The following is a 13,424-nucleotide window of genomic DNA, read 5'->3' as shown; positions in this document are numbered from 1 at the left end:
GATCTATTTTTTCCAGTTTACTAACACACTTTTCAGCTGTATCTAATCTGCTTTCAAACCTCTCCATTGAATTCCTAATTTAAATTATTGTATTTATTTATTTAATTTATTTAAATTATTGTATTTAATTCCTAATTTAAATTATTGTATTTATTTATAATTTCAAATGATGGAATTCCAAATGATGGAATCAGAATTCCATCTGATTCTTTTTTAAAATAGATTCCAGTACTCTGGAGAGAGTTTCTCATCTATATTTTGAACATATTACTCACAACTATTATAGTTTGATAACATCAAGATCTGAATCTCTCATGGGTCTGCTTCTATTTTCTTTTTTTCCCTTTTGTTTTTGAGAAATTTGGTCTCGCTTTTGTTTGAATCTTAGACATTGTGTATAAAACATTTAAGGGATGTTTTGAGACTCTTAACAATGTAATTTTACTTCAGAAGATATATACTTTTGCTTCTAGCAAGCAATCAGTCTAGGGACAATTTATCTCAATCCAGTCTATAAATGAGCTCATTGAAAACTGAAATTTATTCTTTTTGAGGGGTTGTCTATTTCTAGTTCACATTTACACTTAAAGTATAGCCTTTTAGAGGTCCAAAGTGAAAATCAAGGGTGTTATCAGAGCTATTCCTCTTTGGTGGATGCTGACCTCAATTTTTGTAAGGCTGCCAACAGCTCTGCTCAGTTTCTCAGCCTCCCAGAATTTATGAAGCTCAGTTTCCCAGCTTCACTATTTATGAATCAACACATGTCTGTAGGAGAAGAGTGAAGCTGAACACTGGACTCCCCTTTGCCATGGCAGAGATCTTTGTCTTTAAGCCCTTGCTGCCTTGGTAATTCACTGAATCTTCCAATTGATGTTTTTCTTTCAAATAGTTTATCTAGATCTTCTGGCTGTTCTTGGAATGAGGGTTGGTCTGTACAAGTTGGTCTGCCACAGCTGAAGGCTCAATGATGTCTATTTCAAAGGTGAATTTTCCAGATAATTCTCTGTTTTGAGCTTGGCAGTAAAAGATTGGTCTGTACAGTACTTGGCTTATTAGTTCATATCATATTAAGAATATAAGTAACAACAACAACAATAACAACAATAACTTAAAGTTAGTTACTCACGGTAGCATGAGGTTGGTTTGTCATGACCCAGTGGTCAGTCTGCCTCCCACTTCAGGCCCAAGGCAATACTGCAAAGAAAGTGAAGTCAGAATCCGACTACCTCCTTTTCTTCTTCTCAGGAAATTTGTAATCTCTCCATCAAAGTGGAATCTCTACCTGATTTATCCCTGCCACCACAGCACTTATTACAGTATCTTGCATAAGGGTTGTGCATGTGTTGAATGACTGAGTCTGACTTCTTCCTTGCCTTCTGTCACTTAGTAGCTTGAGGAAAATGCTATTATCCAGTGCCACAATAGCAGTTTGGGGGATCTGCAGACTTGTGTTTTTGCCACTATGTGACACAGGAAAAATCACTTCTTCTCTCTGGGTCTCAGTTTCCTTATCTACAAAATGAGAGGTTTGGACTAGATGTTTTTAAAGAGTTCTTCTAGCTTAAATTGTAAATATTTATAAATATAGCCATCCTAGCAGCATTTCTATTTTTTAAATAATAAATATTGAATTTCTAAGTAATAGGATTTGTGTGGAATGAATTAGGAATAGGGATCCTGTCTTCCCTCTAGGAAATTTCCCTTATCATCATCACTTCTACCTGAAAGGAAAAACAGTTATTGGTGCTTGTAGAGTGTCAGGCACTATGTAAACTAGTGATTCTCAGCTTTGTCTGGCTACTAGAAACTCCTCTGGAAATATATATACTGCCTACACCTCAGCCCCAGAGTTTTTTTTTTATGACCTAGGTAAAGCTGGAAATCAATATTTTTCAAAAGCTCCCAACATTCTAATTCTAATGTATAAACGGTGTAGAACCACTGTACTTGGCACAGTTATGCTTAATGCATCTTCAGTCAGATGAGGTAAGTATTACCAACTCTATACTATGAGTAAGGAAATTGAGGTCCATCCAAGGGAAGCTCTTGGACCATGGTTACACAGTCAGTCAATTGGAATTAAAACTCAGATCTTTCGATTCCAAGTTCAGAGCATTCTCCTCATTCAGCAAATAGTGACTAAACCTGGGACAAATGCCCATTAACTGTCAGTTGCTCTAAGGACTTTCAGGCCTAAGAATTACCCTCTAATGGGAGATATTGTTAACTCAATTTTAATATGAGAAAGTGGAGATTCAGAGAAATTCAGAGAAATTCAGCAATTCAGCAACTTGCCCAGTTCCAGTTAGATTTGAATCCAGGTCTATCTGTCTCCAAAGTCTGCTTCAACAAGCTGCACTTTAGTGTAGTGGGTTGGAAATATACACTAATTATTACATTATAAGACAGCATACAATTAAGTGTAATACAAAGCACAACCTGGATTTGGGAAGGCTTCCTGAGGGACATAGCAGTGCTTAGTGTCTGACTTCTGAGGGATTTCTTCTCTGCCTTCTCCAGTTGGATGTATCTTCCAAAATATTTTGAAGCATGTTATAAAGGGGATGTCAGCGGTTTCCTATAGAATTGGTGAGAAGGATAACCCTTTAATATCCAATTATCAAGTGGGAAAACATCTTCCCCAGCAAATCACAGGATGATCCTGGCATCGGAAGGCAAGATGGCTTTGCCCCAGTTGGGGGTTAACTTTCTGCTTTATAGCCCTGGGAGGAGGCTAGATCCAGCTGGAACAAATACTTTAATTGGCAGTAGTATCCATCTCCTCATCAGGAGCACTGCAGCTATCATTTGGAGACATGCTGCTTAGCCCTGGAAGCCTGGGGCCCTGCCATTACCTTCTATAACCTTCATAACTAGGACCCTACAGGTTCTGGGGCAAGATGAGTCTTTATTGAGAGAGTATGCCATGGATGTTTCTTGGCTAGCAGAGCCTAAGGAATTATTTACAAACCCAGGTGCTATATATACATTGTGTATGATCATACTACAGTATAGTGGTTAAGAGCAGAGGCTTTAGAATCAGACAGATCTGGGTTTGAATACTGAATTTGCTGCTTACCAGCAAGTTATTTTTACTCTCTGAGTTTCAGTTTTTCTAATTTCAAACTATGAATTGTAATATGTACCCCTTGTGTTGCTCAAAGGAATAAATAATATACTTAAGGTACATAGGTCAATGCATACACAGCACATAGTAGCTACTTAATCAATATCAATGGTAAGTTCAGCCTTGGTTCTGGACAATCATTTAATCATGTTTGCCTCAGTTTTCCTTCTAATTAATGGGGGAAAGAGATCCATTCATCTCCTAATCTTTGCTTAATTAAGATTAGGAAATGCACATGAAGACTTTGAATGAAATGGTCTAAGTATTGACATAACATATTCCCAGATGTGTTCAGACAATAATTGGTTCACCAGACTAGGAAAGATTTCCAGACTATCAAGTTCATTCCTCTTTCTATAAGCATTACTTGATTATATTTTAAACCATCTCAGATAAACAAGGATCTTTCCTATTTAAAAAGATTTAGGGATCCCTGGGTGGCACAGTGGTTTAGCGCCTGCCTTTGGCCCAGGGCGTGATCCTGGAGACCCGGGATCGAGTCCCACGTCGGGCTCCCGGTGCATGGAGCCTGCTTCTCCCTCTGCCTGTGTCTCTGCCTCTCTCTCTCTCTCTCTCTCTCTCTCTGTGACTATCATAAAAAAAAATTATAAGAAAGATAAATCACAAAGCTCCTGTGTTTAACAGCTAAGCAAGCCCTTCCTTAGAACTAATCTAAATCTTTGTGCTAGAGTTCAGATTGATTTCTTCTCACACCTTTGCTAGGTGGGTAAATTCCTCCAGGTTGGGTAAATTTTTCCTGCTCACTATGGTATCCCCGGTACTTGGCACATAATAGGCTTTCAGTATTTGTTGAATGAATGAATAGAACCCCAAAATTCTGAAATTGAGCTATAGAACACTAGAGTTTGATGAAAACATAGATGTTGGCTAGCTCATCCTATGTCAAAGACAGGACCATCTTCTCCAGCTTCTTCATAGGGAGTCTTACTAATACTATTTGAATACTTTAGCAACAGGTAACTCACTTCTTTGAGATAGTCTCTTTCATTATTGAACAACTTTGGTTGCTAAAATCAGTTTTATTTAGGTAGAGCTAAAAGATTGATTAAACATTTTTTATTGCAGAGTTTTATGTGTCAGGTCTGAAAAGAGCACATGTGGCTTCCACTCACATGTATGTAGCTCCACCCTAACAAGAAGTCCAGTTTAGCCAATTATGCAGAAGAAAAAGAAAATCATCTTGTTGAACATACAGCACTGCCTATCATACAAGTCAGGTAGGTAATTTTTAGTTATTGTCCCTCCTAGAAGCAATATATGGACATATTTTTAAATTCACTTTGTACTTTAAGATTAGATTGAAAAACAGATATCCTATCTCTAAGTCCCACTTTCCAGGGACAATTAGGCATTTCTTCTGGTATTTATCTCACTATTTCACAATAGAAGGTAAGAATATAGTTTTCTTAACATTATCCTTTTTTCACACACATTTTCCCCCTTTCCTCACAATTCTGATTGTGTATATTACATTTTTTCCAGACATCTTTGGGAGACTTCCAAATACCAGGAGACTGGCATGTTCAAATATGTCTTTTTTTCTAGCTCATGCTCAATCAATAGTTTGCTTGGAAATGCAATTCTAGGTTGGAATCATTTCTCTTCAGAATTTTGAGGACATTGGTCCATTATCCCTTGACATGTAATTACTATTCTGATTTCTGAACTTTATTTATTTTTTAAAAATTTTATTTATTTGTGAGAGACACACAGAGGAAGGCAGAGACATGGGCAGAGAGCGAAGCAAACTCCATGCAGGGAGCCCAATGTGGGACTCGATCCTGGGACTTCCAGAATCACGCCCTAGGCCAAAGACAGACGCTCAACAGCTGAGCCACTCAGGTGTCACATGATTTCTGAACTTTAAAAAAGTATCTTGCATTTTTCTTTTAAAGCTTTTATTTATTTATTCATGAGAGAGACACACACACACACAGAGGCAGAGACACAGGCAGAGGGAGAAGCAGGCTCCATGCAGAGAGCCCAATGTGGGACTCGATCCTGGGTCTCCAGGATCAGGCCCTGGGCTGAAGGCGGTGCTAAACCACTGAGCCACTGGGGTTGCTCCGCATTTTTCTTCTTTTCTCTTTTATCCAGGGAAATCCAGGAATATTGTCTTTATCACCACCACCCTTAAACTGCACAATGATGTGCTTGTTGTAAATCAATTCATTGCATAGATTTTTGGTGGGTCCTTTCAATCTGGAACTTTATGTCCTTCAATTTGGGGAACTTTTCTGGTATTACTTCTTTGCTGATTTCCTCCTTCATATTTTTTCTTTCCAAAACTTTTAATTTATCAGGAGTTGGACATCCCGAATTTATCTTCTAATTTTGTCTTCTATTTTTATGTCTGTTTTCTTGTTCTACTTTCTGATACATTTCAATTATATCTTTCAATATCTCTATTGAATTATTTTGTTCTTGCTTTTGTATTTTAATTTCTAAGAACTCTTTTTCCTCCTCCTCCTCCTTCTTTTTTTTTTTTTAAAGATTTTATTTATTCATGAGTGACAGAGAGAGAGAGAGAGTCAGAGACACAGGCAGAGGGAGAAGCAGACTCCATGCAGGAAGCCTGATGTGGGATTCGATCCCAGGACTCCAGGATCACACCCTGGGCTCCTGGATCACACCCTGGGCTGCAGGCAGAGCTAAACTGCTGTGCCACCAGGGCTGCCCCCTCTTTTTGAGTCCCTGCTTTCAAATCATTTGGTTACATATGTAGGAGCAGACTTACTCAACCATAAGGTAATTTTAAAAAATCTTTTTAATATTAAAAAACCTTTTTAATCAATTTACTTAAACTTTAAAAAGTTCACTCATTTCACCACCACCCAACCCCTGGCAACTACCAACCTGTTCTCTATATCTATAAGCTTGTGGTTGTTTTTCAGATCCCACATGTAAAAGAGATCATAGGTATTTGTCTTTCTCTGTCTGGCTTATTTCACTTAGCAAAATGTCCTCAAGTTCCAACCATATTGTTATAAGTGGCAAGATTTTGTTCTTTCTTTTATGGCTGAATAACATTCCATTGTATACATACCACAATTTATTTATTTATTTATTTATCTATTTATTTATTTATTTACTAACTTATCCATTGACGGACACTTCGGTTATTTATATATCTTGGCTATTATAAACAATGCTGCAATGAACATGGAAGTGCACATATCTTTTTGAAGATCATTTTAATTATTGTTAGATATCTGTGCATTTTCTCTTCGTGATTCTTCCCAGATTTCTTATATTCTAGTATAATATTTCTTTAATTTTTTCTCATGGCTTTGTTTTTTCAACTTTTTATTCTAGATATCTAATTTCAATACTCACCAAGGCCTTCATTGCTTTCTTTATCTGGGAAAATATGAGGTCAAAGTATTTTAAAAAATGTTTCAAGAGATTTAATCTTCAATCTGAACATACCCAGTTTTCAATGTTCATCAGTGCAAGTCCTATGGAGGAAATTGTAGTAAAACTGCTGAAAATAAAAAATAAAGAGAAAATCTGGAAATAAACCCATACTTATATGGTCAATCTGTAAAAAAGGAGGCAATAATAAATAATGGGGAAAAGGTGGTCTTTTCAATAAATGGAATTGGGAGAACTGGACAGCTATATTCAAAAAAATGAAACTGGACCACTTTCTTACACCATACACAAAATGGATTAAAGACCTAAATTTGAGACCCGAAAACATAAAACTCCTAAAATAAAACACAGGCAGTAATAGACATTGGTTTTAGCAACACATTTATGGGCATGTCTCCTCAGGCAAGAGGGAAAAAAAGCAAAAATAAACTATTGGGTCTATACCAAATAAAAAGCCTTTTCATAACAAAGGAAACCATCAACAAAATGGAAAGGCAACCTACTGAATGGGAAAAGATATTTGTAAATCATATATCCAATAAAAGGTTAATATCCAAAAAATATAAAGAACTTATACAACTCAACACCAAAAAGACAAACAATCTGATTTTAAAATGGGCAAAAAGGACCTGCATAGATATTCTATCAAAGAAGACATATAGGGCAGTCCGGGTGGCTCAGGGGTTTAGCACCGCCTTCAGCCCAGGGCCTGATCCTGGAGACCCAGGATCGAGTCCCACGTCAGGCTCCCTGCATGGAGCCTGCTTCTCCCTCTGTCTGTGTCTCTGCCTCTCTCTCTGTTTGTCTCTCATGAATAAATAAATGAAATCTTTAAAAAAAAAACCCAAGGAAGATATACAGATGGCCAATAGACACATGAAAAGATGCTCAATGTCATTAATCATCAGGAAAATGCAATGCGATATCACCTAACACCAACCAGAATGGCTAGTATCAAAAAGACAAATAAGTGTTGGCAAGGATGTGGAGAAAAGGGAACCTTTATGCACTATTGGTGGGAATGTAAATTGATGCAACCACTGTGGAAAGCAGTATGGAGGTTCTTCAAAGAGATTGAAGATAAAAATACCATTCGATCCAGAATTTCACTGATGTTTACCCAAAGCAAATGAAAACACAAATTTGAAAAGGTATATGCATCACTATGTTTATTGCAACACTGTTTACACTAACTAAAATATAGAAGCAACCCAAGTGTCCATCAGCAGATGAATGGATAAAGAAGATGTGGCATAGCGGGATACACAATGCACACACACACACACACACAAACACACACACAAATATTATGTATCCATGAATAAGGATGAAATCTTGCCCTTTGTGACAACATGGATGGATCTAGAGGGTATTATTCTAAGTGAAATAAATTGGACAGAGCAACACAAATACCATATGATTTCACTTATATGTGGAATCTAAAAAACAAAACAAATGAACAAACAAAAACAGATTTTTAAATACAAGTGGTCACCAGAGGGCAGGTGAATGTGGGGATGGACAAACTAGTGAAGAGGATTAACAGGTACAAATTTCCAATCATAAAGTAAATAAGTCATGGAAATGAAAGGTACAGCATAGGAAATATAGTCAATAATATAGTCACACTGTATGGTGACAGATGGTGACTACACTTACTGTGGCGAGCATTGAGTCACATAAAGAATTGTTGAATCACTTTGTTGTATACCTAAAACTAATGTAGCATTATATGTCAACTGTATTTTAAGAACCAATTAAAAACTAAAGAAAATGAAGAGGGAAAAACTTAAAAGCAGCCAGAGCTGGGAGGGGACACAACATACTGGGACACACAAAAAATCTATTAGAGCTGACTTCTCACAGGAAATAATGAAGGTGAGAAGAAATGGAATGATATATTTCATAGGTGGAAAGAAAAACAAGTCCTGTCAACTCAGAATTCAATATGCTGTGACAATATCCCTAAATTATGAGGTGGGATAGACATTTTCAGATAAATAGAAGCTAAGAGACTTTGTTGCCAGCAGACCTACATCACAAGAAATGCTAACAAGTAGTTATTAGGCTGAAGGAAGATATCAGATGAAAATTCAGATCTACCAGAATGAAAGCAGAGAGTAAATATGTAGGTAAGTATACAACACTACCTTCGTTTTTCCTCTTAATTTCTTTAAGGGATGAGTGACTGCTTAAAACTGGCAAGAATATCTTGTAGGGTATATGATATAGGTAGAAGTATAACATATCGCAATAACACAAAGGATGGAGGAGCAGATGGAAGTATAGTTTTGCAAGAGTCTCACATTTCATGTAAAGTGCACAATATTCTCAGTAGATTATGACAAATGAACAAAACCTATGGTAATGTCTAGAGCAAACACTAAGAAAAAAATCTCAAGATACAAGTTAACTGTCAATAGAGGAAATAAAATGGAATACCAGAAAAGTTCAATTAAACCCCCCCCCCCAAAAAAATAAATTAAAAAAAAAAAAAACCCTAAAAAGTCAGGAAAGGAGAAATAGAGAGGGGAAAATCCAGATGGGATAAGTAGAAAAAAAAAGCAAGACGGTAGACTTATACCTAATGATCTCAATAATTACATTAAATAAATATGGACTAAACATTTTACTTAAAAGATAGATTTTCAGAAGGGCATGTAAATGATATCCAGAGGAGACAGAGCTTGAATACAAGATACATATACAGGAAAAGATAAACAGTTAGATAGAGGCAACTTGGTGTGGCTATATTAGTATTAGTAGACTTAAAGTCCAGGAATATTTCCATATTTAAAGAGGGACATTTTGCAATAATAAAAGGGTCAATTCACGAGGAAGACATAACAATTCTTTTTCTTTTTTTAAAGATTTATTTATTTATTCATGCGAGACACAGAGAGAGAGAGAGGCAGAGACATAGGCAGAGGGAGAAGCAGGATCTTCACAGGAAGCTGGATGTCGGACTCGATTCCATATCCTGGGATCATGCCCTGAGCTTGAAGGCAGACGCTAAACCCCTGAGCCACCCAGGCGTCCCAAGACATAACAATTCTAAATATAAATGCATCTAATAACAGAAGCAAAACGTGACAGAACTATAGGGAAAAATAGACGAGTATCTAATTATAGTGGGAGATTTTAATAACTTTCTCTAATTTATAGAACAAGTAAATTAAAAAGTTAGTAAGGATAAAAAGTTTTGAACTACACAATCAACAACTTTACTTAACTGACATTTATAGAACATTCTACCCTGTAATAGCAGAATAAACATTTGAGTGCTCAGCAAACATTCCCCAAGTTGGACCATAGGCTGGGGCATAAAATAACTGATAGTGCTTTCAGAAGATTAATATCTTACAGAATATATTTGACTATAGTAAAATTAAGTTAGAAATCTGTAACAATAAGGTATCTAGAAAAATCCTCCAATACTTAGAAATATAACAACACATGCATAAATTGCCCATGTCTTAAAGAAAAAATCATAAGAGAAATTGGAAAATGAAACAAAAATGTCAGTATACTTCTGAAAAAATAACTTTTTAAATGGAAATTTATTTTATTACTTAAAGTCAATTAGCCAACATATAGTACATCATTAGTTTCAGATGTAGTGTTCAACAATTTATCAGTTGCTCAGTCACTTAAGTACCTGCCTAAGGCTTGGGCTGCCTGCTCCATGGGGAGTCTGCTTTTCCTCCCTCCCCTGCTGCTCCCCCTGCTTGTACACTCTCTCTTTCTCTCTCAGATAAATAAATAAAATCATAAAAAATATATTTTATCCGTTTCGTATTAACACCCAGTGTTCATCACATCACGTGCCCTCCTTAATGCCCATCACCCAACTAACCCATACCCTAACCACTTCCCCTCTAGCAACCCTCAGTTTGTTTCCTATAGTTAATTTTCTCATGGTTTTTCTCCTTGATGACTTCCCATTCACTTCTTCCTCCCTTACCCTATGATCCTCCATGCTATTTCTTATATTCCACATATGAGTGAAACCATATGATAATTGTCTTTCTTTGATTGACTTATTTTGCTCAGCATAATACCCCCCAGTTCCATCCACAACAATATAAATGGTGAGTATTCGTTCTTTCTAATGCTGAGTAATATTCCATTATATATACATTGTATATTACCTTATGCATACACACACACATATATGTATATATATATATATTACATCTTTATCCATTCATCTGTCTGTGGACATCTTGGTTCTTTCCATAGTTTGGCTATTGTGGACATTGCTGCCGTGAACACGGGTGCAGGTGCCCCACTGGATCACTACATTTGTATCTTTGGGGTAAATACCCAGTAGTGCAATTGCTGGATTGTAGGGTAGCTTTATTTTTAACTTCTTAAGGAAGTTAAAAGGAAGCCACTTTTCCAGAGTGGCTGCACCAGTTTGCATTCCCACAGTGTATGAGAGTTCTCCTTTCTCTGCATCTTCACCAACATTTGTTGTCTTTGTCTTGTTAATTTTAGCCATTCTGACTCTGTATGAGGTGGTATCTCATTGTGGTTTTGATTTGTATTTCCCTGATGGCAAGTGATGTGGAGCCTTTTTTCATGTGTCTGTTGGCCATTTGTATGTCTTTGGAGAAATGTCTGTTTATGTTTTCTGCCCATTTCTTGACTGGTTTGTTTCTTGGGTGTTGAATTTGATAAGTTCTTCAGAGATTTTGGATACTAGCTCTTTATCTGATAAGACATTTGTAAATATCTTCTCTCATTCTGTGGGTTGCCTTTTATTTTTGTTGACTTTTTCCTTTGCTGTGCAAAAGCTTTTTATCTTGATAAAGTCCCAATAGTTCATTTTGCTTTTGTTTCCCTTGCCTTTGGGGATATATCTAAGAAGTTGCTGTGGCTGAGGTCAAAGAGATTGCTACCTGCATTCTTCTCCAGGATTTTGATTGATTTCTGTCTCACATTTAGATTTTTCATCCATCTTAAGTTTATCTTTGTGTACGGTGTAAGAAAAGATCCAGTTATATTCTGCATGTGGCTGTCCAATTTTCCCAACACCGTTTGTTGAAGATACTGTCTTTTTTCCCATTGGATATTCTTTCCTGCCTTGTTGAAGATGAGTTGACCATAGATTTGAGGGTCCATTTCTGGGTTCTCTATTATGTTCTATCAATCTATGTGTCTGTTTTTGTGCCAGTACCATACTGTCTTGATGATTACAGCTTTGTAATATAGCTTGAAGTCAGGCATTGTGATGCCACCAGCTTTGGTTTTCTTTTTCAACATTCCTCTGGTTATTCAGGTGTTTTCTGATTCCATACAAATTTTAGGATTATTTATTCCAGCTCTGTGAAAAAATTTGGTGGTATAGAGATTGCATTGAATGTGGAAATTGCTCTGGATAGCATAGGCATTTTCACAATATTTGTTCTTCCAATCCATGAGCATGGAATGTTTTTCCATTTCTTTGTGTCTTCCTGAATTTCTTTCATAAGTCTTCTGCATTTCTAAGAATGCAGATCCTTTGCTACTTCTTTTATTCAGCTTATTCCTAGGTATCTTATTGTTTTTGGTGCAATTATAAATGGTATTGATTCCTTAATTTCTCTTTCTTCTATCTGAGTGTATAGAAATGCAACTGATCTTTGTGCACTGATTTTATATTCTGCCACTTTGCTGAATTCCTGTATGAGTTCTAGCAATTTTGGGGTGGAGTCTTTTGGGCTTTCCACATAGAGAACCATATTATCTTCAAAGAGTAAGAGTTTAACTTCTTCTTTGCCAATTTTAGAGCCTTTTACTTTTTTTTTTTGTTGTCTGATTGCTGAGGCTAAGTCTTCTAGTACTATGTTGAACAGTGGTGAAAGTGGACATCCTGTAGTGTTCCTGACCTTAGGGGAAAAGCTCTGTTTTTCCCCACTGAGAATGATGTTCACTGTGGGCTTTTCATAGATGGTTTTTATGATATTGATGTATGTTACCTCTATCCCTACACTATGGAGAGTTTTAACCAAGAAAGAAGCTGTATTTTATCAAATACTTTTTCTGCATCAATTGAGAGTATCATCTGGTTCTTATTCTTTTATTAATGTAGTGTATCACATTTATTGATTTGTGGATGTTGAACCATCCTTGCAGTTCAGGAATAAATCCCAGTTGGTTGTGGTGAATAATCCTTTAATGTACTGTTGGATCCTATTGGCTAGTATCTTGGTGAGAATTTTGGCAGCCATGTTCATCAAGGGTAGTGGTCTGTAATTCTCCTTTGTAATGGGATCTTTGTTTGGTTTTGGGATCAAAGTAATGCTGGTCTCATAGAAAGAGTTTGGAAGTTTTCCTTCCATTTCTATCCTTTGAAACTTCTTTAGTAGAATAGGTATTATTTCTTCTTTAAATGTTTGGTAGAATTCCCCTGAGAAGTCATCTGGCACTGGACTCTTGTTTGTTGGGAGATTTTTGATTACTGCTTCAATTTCCTTGCTGGTTATGGGTCTGTTCAGATTTTCTATTTCTTCTTGTTTCAGTTTTGGTAGTTTATAAGTTTCCAAGAATGTATCCATTTCTTCCAGATTGCCTAATTTGTTGGCATATAGTTGCTTATAATACGTTTTTTAAAAAGATTTTATTTATTTATTCATGAGAGGCAGAAACACAGGCAGAGGGAAAAGCAAGCTCCATGCAGGGAGCCTGATGTGGGACTTGATCCTGGGACTCCAAGATAACACCCTGGACCAAAGGCAGGCACTAAACTACTGAGCCACCAAGGGATCTCCCTTATAACAAGTTTTAAAAATTGTTTGTATTTCTTTGGTGTTGGTCATGATCTCTCCTCTTTTATTCATGATTTTATTTATTTGTGTCCTCTCTCTTTTCTTTTTGATAAGTCTGGCTAGGTGTTTATTGATCTTATGAATTCTTT

The 13,424-nt window shown here is 36.4% G+C and overlaps 1 protein-coding gene across 17 annotated transcripts in view; it reads right to left on the bottom strand.

Annotated features, from left to right (window-relative positions):
* Positions 1-13,424, bottom strand: part of GJA8 (gap junction protein alpha 8) — a 70,134-nt gene that overhangs the window by 30,428 nt on the left and 26,282 nt on the right. For 8 of the 17 annotated variants that reach the window (XM_038561999.1, XM_038562010.1, XM_038562007.1 and 5 more), the window contains exons 2-3: positions 2,440-2,578; positions 1,127-1,194 (exon numbers count right to left, since the gene is read on the bottom strand). The exons of 2 other annotated variants lie outside the window; for them this stretch is intronic. The gene's annotated coding sequence lies outside the window, so the exon portion shown is untranslated. Of the gene's footprint in view, positions 1-1,126; positions 1,195-1,282; positions 1,513-2,439; positions 2,579-6,484; positions 6,633-13,424 lie in introns of those variants that run through there. 7 more of the 17 variants (XM_038562002.1, XM_038562011.1, XM_038562005.1 and 4 more) reach the window with 5 other exon arrangements.

This window comes from Canis lupus, chromosome 17, assembly GCF_011100685.1.
Source record: "Canis lupus familiaris isolate Mischka breed German Shepherd chromosome 17, alternate assembly UU_Cfam_GSD_1.0, whole genome shotgun sequence".
In the NCBI taxonomy this organism is placed as follows: domain Eukaryota; kingdom Metazoa; phylum Chordata; class Mammalia; order Carnivora; family Canidae; genus Canis; species Canis lupus.
The sequence above is the reverse complement of the archived record's forward strand: the minus strand, read 5'-3'. Positions and strand labels throughout refer to the sequence as shown.